The sequence below is a fragment of the Eschrichtius robustus genome, chromosome 8 (assembly GCF_028021215.1).
Source record: "Eschrichtius robustus isolate mEscRob2 chromosome 8, mEscRob2.pri, whole genome shotgun sequence".
In the NCBI taxonomy this organism is placed as follows: Eukaryota; Metazoa; Chordata; class Mammalia; order Artiodactyla; family Eschrichtiidae; genus Eschrichtius; species Eschrichtius robustus.
The window spans coordinates 71,743,507-71,753,156 of record NC_090831.1 but is presented as its reverse complement, the minus strand read 5'-3'; the positions used below and the strand labels follow the sequence as shown (position 1 = coordinate 71,753,156).

The window sequence follows — 9,650 nt, the reverse complement described above, 5'->3', positions numbered from 1 at the left end:
ACAAATACCTCAATTTTAAAACTGGCAAAGGATTTCAAAAGGTATTTCTCCAAAAGAAACATACAAATACCCAATAAGCACCCAATGTTCAAAATCATTAGTCAAATACAAAACTACAATGAGAAACCAGCTCCAAGCCATTAAAATTGCTAAAATAAAAAGACAATAATAAGTGTTGGTGAGTTTGTGGAGAAATTGGAACCCTCATACATTTCTGATGGGATTATAAAATCTTCCAGCCACTTTAGGGAAAATGTTTGACAGTTCTTCAAAAAGTCAAACATAGTATTAATACATGACCCGGCAATTCCACTCCTAGGTATGTACCCAAGAGAATTGAAAACATATGTCCGTAGCAAAATGTGTATATGAATGTTCAGAGCAGCATTATTTATAATAGCCAAAAAGCAGAAACAACCCAAATGTCCATCAAGTGATGAATCGGTATTAAATGTGGGACCTATATGGGAAAAGAATCTAAAAAAGAGTAGATATATGTATATGTATAACTTGATTCACTTTGCTGTACACCTGAAACTAACATAACATTGTAAATAAACTATACTCCAATAAAAATTATTAAAAAAATATTAAATGTGGTATATCCATACAATAGACTAGCATTTGGCCATAAGAAAGAATGAAGTACTTATACATGCTCATATAGATAAACCTTGAAAATATTATGCAAAGTGAAAGAAGCCACACAAAGGTGATATTTTTGTGATTCTATTTATATGAAATGTCCAAAATAGGCAAACTTATAGAGACAGAAAGTAGATTATCAGCTGCCAAGGGCTAGGGAGAAAATGGAATATGGACTGATAATGGGTACAGGGCTTCTTCAGGAGTGATGAAAATATTCTAAAATTAGACAATATTTACAACTCTGTAAATATAAAATTAGACAGTATATTTACAACTCTATAAATATAATTTAAAAAACACTGAATTGCCATACTTTAAAAGGATGCATTTTATGGTATGTAAATTACATATCAATAAAGCTGTTACAAATTAAGTTAAAATTCGAAAACAAAAACAAAACTGAGAGAATTCAATGTAAATATATGTGTAAAATATATGCTAAAAGACATACTAGCAAGAGTTCTTCAGTTAGAAGGAAAATGATCCAGCTGGAAATGTTGTGATATAGGAATTAAGGAAAAGCACCAAAAGTTCAAAATGTAAGTAAACTTAAATTAATATTAGTTGATTTTTTTAAAGTAACTTGTGTGATTTAAAATATATGGAAACTAAGGCATAAAACAACAACAGCATAAAACGTGAGAGTTAATGGAGTGAGAATGTTTATGAGATCCTTACTTTGTCCAGAAAGGAGCAAAAACATTAATTCAAGGTAGATTCTAATTTAATGTAGATAGTAATAATTCAAGAATAAATCATGTAATCTCTATATTAACCACAAAGGAATATTTTAGATGCATTACTATCAGGCATAGAAGTAGAAAGAGAATAATAAAATATACTTACTAATTCAAAGTAAGTTAGGAAAAAAGAAAAAGAAACAAACACAAGGAGAAATAAAATAAAATCAAGCCGAATATAGTAAATTTAAACACAAATACAATAGTAATTATATCAAATATCTGACTATATCCTTCAATTGAAGGACAAAATTATTCAAATAGGTTTTTTTTTTTAATCTATATACTGCTTACAAGACCTTAAATGTTAGAAAAAAGTTGAAAGAAATGTATGGAAAAAGAGATTATATGCAAACACTAACCAAAAGAGAGGGTTTGTAACTATAGATAGATAATATAAAGAAAACTTTAAGGCAAAAATTAATAACTAGAAATAAAGAGAGATGTGAAATATGATTTTAAAAAACAGTCAATTCAAAGTGTTTTATAATAATCTATATTTGTATGCACCTAGTAACAGAACGTCAAAATATGTAAAGCAATACATATTGCTTTACATATGTACTGCTTTAAGAGCTAAACTGGACAGAGCTAAATGGCTAAATAGTTAATACACAATTATGGTTGGAGATATTAACAAAATTTTGGTAACGATCAATGCAGACAAAGATATCGGTAAGGATATACAGAAGAATTGAACAGCACAGTTACCACAATTGACCTGATTGAACTACATAGAAAACACCATCCAACACAATAGAATTCACATTCTTTTCAGGTGTGTATGAGTCGTTTATCAAAATAAAGCATATTATCTCAAATAAATTTGAAAGGATTGAGTCAAAGAGAATAAATTCTTTAATAAGTATGTAATTAAGCTAGAAATTACAAAGAAAGATAACTAGAAAACCCTCCAATTCTTCAGAAATTAAACAATATAACTCTAAGTAACTCATAAGTTAAAAAATAATGATTGACAATAGAAAATATTTTAATTGAATGATAATAAAAATATATCAAAACTTGTGGGGAAAGTTAAAGGCTTAAGTGTATATATTAGAAAAGAGGAAAAGTTAAAAACCAGTTATCTATGTTTCTACCTCAAAAGTAGGATGTTAAAGAAAGAAAATAATAAAGATGAGAACAGAATCAATAAAAATAGAAACAAACATACAGAGAAATTTTTAAAAAGTGATAAAATGGATTAACTTCTAGGAAGACAAAACAGAAAAAAATATAAGAAAAGAAAATACAAATTACCATTATGAGAAATTTAAGAAGTGGACATTGCTAAAGATTTTACAGTCATTCAAAATATAATAGGAGGATATTATAAACAATGTATGTCACAGAATTTGAGAACTGAGATGAAATGAAAAAACTGTTGAAAAACACACCTTCTCTTAACTTATATTTGAATATATATATGTAAAATTAGAATAGTTGCATATCTGTTAAAGAAACTGAATCTGTAATGAAAAACTTTCCCATAAAGAAAAATCCAAGTCCAGATGGATCCGCTGGTGAACTACTGCAAATACTAAAAAATAATAATAACAATAATTTTTCTGAAGAAAAGAAAAAGAGGGAACACTTCCATGTTCTTCTATGTGGCCAATGTAACCTGACACCAAAATCTGTCAAGGATATTACAAGGAAGGAAAATTATAAGCCAATATATCTTATGAACATAGGTGCAAAAACCCTAAATAAAACAGTAATAAATTGAATCCAGCAAAATATGAAATCAGAAAGACACCCACACAGAAAAAAAATCACAAAGTATTAGCAAACTTGACCTAATTGACCTATAAAGAACAGTACTTCCAACACAACAGAATACATATTCTTTTCAAGGACATATGAAACATTTCACAAAATAGATATTATAATGGTCAACAAACCAAGTGGGATATATTCAAGGTATGCAAAGTTCATTTAATACATAAAATTCAATCAATGAGAGATCTACTTTCAGTCTGGTGAGTAAACTCCAACCAGATCAATCCACCCAGAGATAAAAATTGCCAATACAGGACAAAACACCATAACTAACTATAGGCATTGGAGAACAAACAAAAGTAAACCAATTCTGGAGGCAATTTAAACTTGGAAGAGGGATAGCAATGGGGTGAATTTCCCATTTTTATAATTTGTAGAGTAAGAGGATACATTCATGCCATATGTAGGTTAGCTAAAACTCCAAGAGAAAACTGTAGGATTTTTAGGCTATAGAACCAGAGGAGAGTTCAAAATGATCATAGCTGTTGGTAAGTGCTAGGGGATCTCAGGAAGAAGAAGAGCACGAAGCTCTAAATTTTCTGTGTAAACTCTGCTCAAATCTCTAGTTGAATTTGACAAAATCCAACACACATTCATGATAAAAACTCTAAAAACTATCAATAGATAAGAACTTCCACCTCATAATAACTGGCATCTATAAAAAACCTACAGTTAACATCATACTTAATGGTGACAGTCTGAAAGCTTTCCTCCTAATATCAACAACATTACAAGGATGTCCTGTCCTCTCTTATTACTCCTACTCAACATTGAACTAGCTATGACCTCCAACATAGCAAGGCAAGAAAAAGAAACTATTAGCACACAGGTCAAAAAGTAAGAAGTAAGTCTTTATTTGCAGACAATAAAATCTTTTGTGTAGAAAACCCTAAGGAATATGTTTTAGAAATTACTGGAACTAATAAACAAGTTTACCAAGGTCACAAGATACAAACTCAATTGTATTTCTCTATACTAGCAAAACAATCCAAAAATAAAATTAAGAAAACAATTTCAATCACAATAACATTAAAAATAATAGGATACTTACAAATAAATTTAATAATAAATTGAGCTACAAATTCAAGTTTGAGCTAATATTCTCTTCTACCGGTACCGGTACAGAACCAACAAAATAAAGATCAAAATCCCAGTAGTTTTATTTTGTCAAAGTTAACAAGTGGGGACTTCCCTGGTGGCGCAGTGGTTAAGAATCCACCTGCCAATACAGGGGACACGGGTTTGATCCCTGGTCCAGGAAGATCCCACATGCTGCAGAGCAACTAAGCCTGTGCACCACAACTACTGAGCCCGCGTGCTGGAACTACTGAAGCCCGTGCACCTAGAGCCCATGCTCTGCAACAAGAGAAGCCACCACAATGAGAAGCACGCGCATGAAGAGTAGACCCCACCTGCCGCAACTAGAGAAAGCCCACGTGCAGCAACAAAGACCCAACGCAGCCCCCCCCAAAAAAGTTAACAAGTGATTCTAAAATTTATATAGAGATGCAAATATCTAGAGTAGCTAAAACAATTTCAAACAAGAAGAAAAAAGCTAGAGAAGTTACACTACCTGATTTCAAATCATACTATAAAGCTACAATAATCTGGACAATGAGATTTTGGCATAAGGACAGACATACAGATCAATAGAACAGAACAGGCAGTCCAGAAATGAACTCACATTTACGGCCAACTGATTTTTGACAAAGACACCAAGATAATTTGATGGGAAAGAAATAATGTTTTCAAAAAAACAGAAAAAATATCCACGTTAAAAATAAACGTGAAAGATGCAGACATAGAGAATGGACTTGAGGACATGGGGTGTGGGGAAGGGTAAGCTGGGACGAAGTGAGAGAGTGGCATGGACATATATACACTACCAAATGTAAAATAGATAGCTAGTGGGAAGCAGCCACATAGCACAGGGAGATCAGCTCAGTGTTTTGTTACCACCTAGAAGGGTGGGATAGGGAGGGTGGGAGGGAGACGCAAGAGGGAGGGGATATGGGGATATATGTATACATATAGCTGATTCACTTTGTTATACAGCAGAAACTAACACAACATTGTAAAGCAATTATACTCCAATAAAGATGTTAAAAAATAAAATAAACTTAGACACATCTTACATCACATACAAAGATTAACTCAAAATAGATCATAATACTAAATATAAGATATAAAACTTTTAGAGAACATGTAGAAGAAGATCTTTGTGACCTTGGGTTAGGTAAAGATTTTTTAGATACAATACCAAAGCACAATCAATAAGAAAAAAATGATAAATTGAATTTTATCAGTATCTTTTAAACTTTATTCTTCAAAAGACACTGTTTAAAGAAATAAAAAGACAAAGCACAGGCTGGGAGAAAATATTTACAAAACATATATCTGATAAAGGACTCATACCCCAAAAATATAAAGAACAATTAAAACTCTAGAATAAGAAGATATACAACTCAATTTTTTAAATGAGTAAAAGATTTGATGGCACATGAAAAGATGTTCAACATTATTAGTCATTAGGGAAAGGCAAATTAAACTACAATGAGCTACCACTACATCTGCTAGAATGACTGAAATCAGAAAGACTTAACAATAGCAAGTATCACTGAAGATGTGGAGACACTAAAATACTTTTATGCTGCTGGAGAGAGTGTGAAAAGACAAAAACAGTTTGGCAGTTTCTTGGATGTGTAAACTTATCATATGTCCCAGAAATTCCACCCCATGTATCTATCCATAAGTAATAAAAAACATATGTTCACACAAAGACTTGTACATGAATGTTCATAGCAGCAATAGTCAAAAGAGCCAAAAACTGTAAACAATACAAATGTCCATTAACTGGTGAATGGATGCACACAATATGGTATATCCATGCGATGAAATATTATTCAGCAATAAAAAAGAACAAACTACTGAAACTTGCAACAACACAAATGACCTCATAAATATTATGCTAAGTGAAACAGACACAAATGTTTACATAATGTATGATTCTATTTATATGAAATTTCTAGAGAAGGCAAAGCTATAGAGATAGAAAGCAGATCAGTGATTGCCTAGGGCTAAAGGTAAGAATGGAGACTGACTACAAATGGGCAGGAATAAACTTTTGGGAGTGATGGAAATGTTCTAAAGTGGAATTGTGATGATGTTGCACAAATGCTTAGGTTTACTAAAATTTATCAAACTGTACACTTATGCTATACAAAATTGTAAATTACATCTCAATATATACTTTTAATCTTTAGCTGGCTCCCAAATCATACGTGTGTCAGAAAAATTCAGATAAAGATGATAGAACTTAACTGTGATTTTAGTTTCCACACAAGAGACAGAGTTTGAAGTTTGAGTCCAACTAAGTTTATTACCTACCAAAATGAACAAAAAAATCAGAATTTTTGGAAGACTATAACAGAATCCACAACATAACACTGACAATGTCCACGATATAATCTAAGTTTTCTAAATATATATATATATATATATATTTTTTTTTTTTTTTTTTTTTACGAAGAAGTCCCATTTTATTCTTGAGAGCATACAAATCCCTTTCCTCATAAGGAAAAGTACTTTCCCCTTCTCTTGGGTGAGAGATATGACTCTTCCACAGTTCCCAGCTTTCTCTTCTACCAGTACTTGTACATGCCGGTTAAAGCGTTTTTAGAGATAGATGATGCATTTGTTCAGGTTGTGCAGGTCATCAATGAACATCCGATTTCCAACCATTCTCTTCTTTCGGATACAACGCTGCAATTCATTCCCCTTCCAGCCTCGAAGACATATGGGGCCCTTGATCAGTTCTTTGGGGTGCTTTTCAAAGTTTCCCAGGATCCCGATGTTGTCATATACCCCAAATATGGCCCTCTTCTCATTCCAACGATCAACCACTTTGTGGGGTGGGAGGGTGACCCTTACATGGAACAATCTAGGAACACCCAGAGAGAAGCTTCTGCAGGCCAGTGGCACCTGGCCCCATAGGCTCCTGCCTGCCACCCAAGTGAGGCTCCCTGCCATTGCTCTCGTCTCCCCCGCTACAACAGCTCACATCATAAGCACAGGAGGGAGGCCAGACGTGGGCTTCAAGGAGATAACAAGAACCATCCCCGCTGGGTTCACAAGGGTACTACGTGCATGCAGCCATCTTGGGCTCTACCCCCTAAACATATATTTTTTTAAAAAAACAGGAAAATTTTACCCATTCTCAAGAGAAAAGACAATATAAATATCAACCCTGGATGATCCAGAAATTGAAATTACTAGATGTCAAAAATCTAGAAATAAGAAAATTAAAACCACCAAACCAAAATATAGTACTTATTAAGAGTTTATTGTGCATATAAGAACAGTTTGTGAACTGGGAGCTTTCAGATTTAAAACTAATATGAAGCTCAGGCGGATGACATTACAGGACAGTTTATAAAGTGGAAATGGTTGATTATTATAATGAGGGTTTCCAGATTGCAGGGGATTGGTTAAAAGGGATTACCTGATACCATTTTTAGGAAGACAACTTAAGTTTCTTTTATGATTATCAGAAGCATTTACAAGAAGCAGTCCAAGTTAAGTTTCACTTGTTTTGCAAAATAAGCTAAATTAAGTTACACTTACGTGGTTTAAGTGGTTTTGTCTGCTCAGGGAGTTTTCAAGTCTGGGCTCCATTTTGTATTTAATTTTAACACAGTCAAGGATTTTTAGAGCAGCTATTATAACTATACTCAGTGTGGTAAAGAAAAATACTCTGGTAATGAATGGAAAGTTAGGGAAGCTCAGTAAAGACATAGAAATTATGCAAAAGAAACTAATGAATTCTAAAACTGAAAAATGAAATCTCTGAAATTAAAAAAAAAAATCCTTGGATAGGCTTGAAAACAAAATAGAGGTGACAGAGAAAACAGTCAGTGAGCTTGAGAATACAATAGAAAATATCCAATCTGAAAAATAAACCAAAAAAATTAGAAGAAAATTAATAGAGCCTCAGAGAACTCAATGTCAAAAGATCTAACACGTGTAATTGGAGGCCCGGGATGAAAAGAATTATGGCAGAATAAGTATTTGAAGAAATAGCCAAAATTTTCCCAAATTTGGTGAAACACATAGACATAGAAGCTTGGTGAACCCAGAACATGATAAATATAAAGGAGCTATGTGTAGACACATCATCATCTAACTGCTGAAAATCAAAGAAAAAGATAAAATCTTGCAAGCAGTCAGAAAAAAATGACACAATTACACAGGAGAAAATGGTTCAAATGATCACAGTCTTTTCAACTGAAACTATGGAGGCCAGAAATTCATGAAACAATATCTTCAGGGTGTTGAAAGAAAAAACTGTGTCAATCCAGGATTTCATATGCAGCAAATACATCTTGCAAAAATGAAGGTGAAATAATGTTTTCAAATAAAAGAAAACTAAGGGGCTTCCCTGGTGGCGCAGTGGTTGAGAATCTGCCTGCCAATGCAGGGGACACAGGTTTGAGCCCTGGTCTGGGAGGATCCCACATGCCGTGGAGCAACTAGGCCCGTGAGCCACAATTGCTAGGCCTGCGCGTCTGGAGCCTGTGCTCTGCAACAAGAGAGGCCGCGATAATGAGAGGCCCACGCACCGCGATGAGGAGTGGCCCCCGCTTGCCGCAACTAGAGAAAGCCCTCGCACAGAAATGAAGGCCCAACACAGCCATAAATAAATAAATAAATAAATAAATAAAAATTAAACTCACAAAAAAAAAAGAAAACTAAGAAAATTTGTCACCTAACAGACCTGCTGAAATGCTAAATAAAATTCTTCAGGCTAAAGGAAAATGAAAACTCAGATCTTCAAGAAGGAATAAAAATACTTGGATGTAAATGTAAATACATGAGCTAATGTAAAATATTATTTCCCTACTTAATCGTTTTAAAATTATATATATTAAAATATAGCTAGGTGTTTAGGTCAAAAATTATAAAATTTTTGTGTGGGATTTATAATACATATAGATGTAACACATATGAAAATTATTGCATAAAGATTGTTTGGGGAATAATAGACCTTTATGGTTGTAAGTCTTCTATATTTTATGTGAACTAGCTCATTATTAACTCTAAATTGAAATAAAAAGTTAAGTATATCTATTAACTTTCAGAGCAACCACTTAACCTGGGATTATAATCTCTTAAAAAGCAAGACCTGTGTTTTATTCATCTTTTATCCTGAATGATAAACCACTGAGTAATGAATCATATGACTGAATAAATATAGTGAAACAGTGTGTTGAGATGTTTTGAATCGACCCTTTTAACTGACACTTGTTCACAGCTGAGTTATGATTCTACTTTTAGCACAACTGGATATAGTAAAGGCATAATAAATGCTATTATTATTATTATTAGTGTTCCTAACGATGCCTTTGGAACACAATAATGTCATGGGTCACAAATTTTGAATCATCAAAGAATAATCAATTCATAGATAAGGGCACAGAGTGC

The 9,650-nt window shown here is 33.0% G+C and overlaps 1 pseudogene; it reads right to left on the bottom strand.

The window, feature by feature from the left end:
* Nucleotides 1-6,837: 6,837 nt before the first annotated feature.
* On the bottom strand, nucleotides 6,838-7,199 carry LOC137768682 (large ribosomal subunit protein mL51 pseudogene; annotated as a pseudogene).
* Nucleotides 7,200-9,650: the final 2,451 nt, after the last annotated feature.